The sequence below is a fragment of the Pinus tabuliformis genome, chromosome 9 (assembly GCF_031772625.1).
Source record: "Pinus tabuliformis cultivar Carrire ecotype Pingquan chromosome 9, CPIR1, whole genome shotgun sequence".
NCBI lineage: Eukaryota > Viridiplantae > Streptophyta > Pinopsida > Pinales > Pinaceae > Pinus > Pinus tabuliformis.
The window spans coordinates 1143348302-1143349702 of NC_142307.1; the positions used below are offsets into that span (position 1 = coordinate 1143348302).

A 1401-nucleotide genomic window follows, 5' to 3' on the forward strand; every position below is an offset into this window, starting at 1 on the left:
CACTTTCTATAATCTCATCTTTATCCTTGTTGATATCTATATGAAAATCTATCACCTCAATTATTGATAGGATGCCTATCTTCTTCATCAAGCTTTTTGTCTGCACCATAGCATTTGCCACATATCTGGTAATTCCTGCACTGATAGTGGTCGCACAACCATCTCTTTCCAGATAATACGAACTGATGGCAATGAGCAAATAATACGAACTGATCATCAATTCAGATTGCTTCCACGGAGATGGAGCAAGTGAGATACATAAAATATTGCCTCAGAATCATGGTAATGTGCAATCCAAGTTACACAAGCCACAAAAAATGCGTCAAAATCATGGTGCGATCCATTTCTTTCGGAAATACGATCCACATATTATGAATCTAACCACTGAATTATTTAGACAAAGCGATATGTAACCCACAGAGAAATGTATTCAGATCACTGTAATAGGCTGCGAGCTTTAGAAAATATCACAGTCAAACAAACATGAGCCTTAGAGAATACCAATTCGATACCCAAAATTTAGTCTAGTTCACTGAAAGAGAGGCTGCCAGATCAGAAATTCATCCAATAAAGGTCACATAGATATGCTGCGAAACACTTGCAAGTTGAAGTCGTTGAGCTGCATTGATCTCATTCATTGCCTTCTGTACTGAAAGATCCGGAACTATATCAACCACAAGTATCTGTCGTATGTTATTCCCATATGACCCTATTGCTTTTTCAAGCTCTTCTAACACAACTTTGGCAACATCACCCTTTTGCTCAAATAATTCATCCAAATTCATCTTTGGAACATTTGCTCGAACCGCATCAAACACATAAGCCTGAATTTGTTCTTGAGGATTTTGCAGCTCATAAAATGCATTGTTAGCGATACTGGATGAAGCGAAATAATTGCACAAAGACATTGTCCTGAAATTAATCTGAAACCATATGACGAAGTTTGATAGTAAACTGGACCGATGAATATTTCACAAGTAAGCTCTGTACCAAGGGTGCCACTGTAGAGAACCTCTGTGCTATGATAGTTGAAACCATATAAGGATAAAACCTGACCAAATTCATCAACAGTAGAGTCTGATGTATGCTTTGTTTTCTTTGTACTTTTACAGAGGTAGGAGCTTGAAATCGCTGCCAGTTGAAGAGCTGAAGAACAAATTACATAATCTAAAAAGCACATTTAAATGATTTCTTCTTCAAAACCCTGTTTTGAAGAAGAATCAATCTCTGACATGAGACGGAGTCTAACATCGGCTCCACTTGGGATGGCAGCTGCCGCTCTGTGGAGGTGCCAAGAACCACAGAACTTTGGGAGAGCAGACAGTGCCTCCACCCATTGGGCAATGGAGTCACCATCAACACAACTCTTGACTTATTTTCAAACTAAAACTGAACTCAAAC

General features: G+C 38.7%; 1 pseudogene; it reads right to left on the reverse strand.

Annotated features, from left to right (window-relative positions):
• Window positions 1-560: 560 nt before the first annotated feature.
• On the reverse strand, window positions 561-908 carry LOC149152671 (hypersensitive-induced response protein 4 pseudogene; annotated as a pseudogene).
• Window positions 909-1401: the final 493 nt, after the last annotated feature.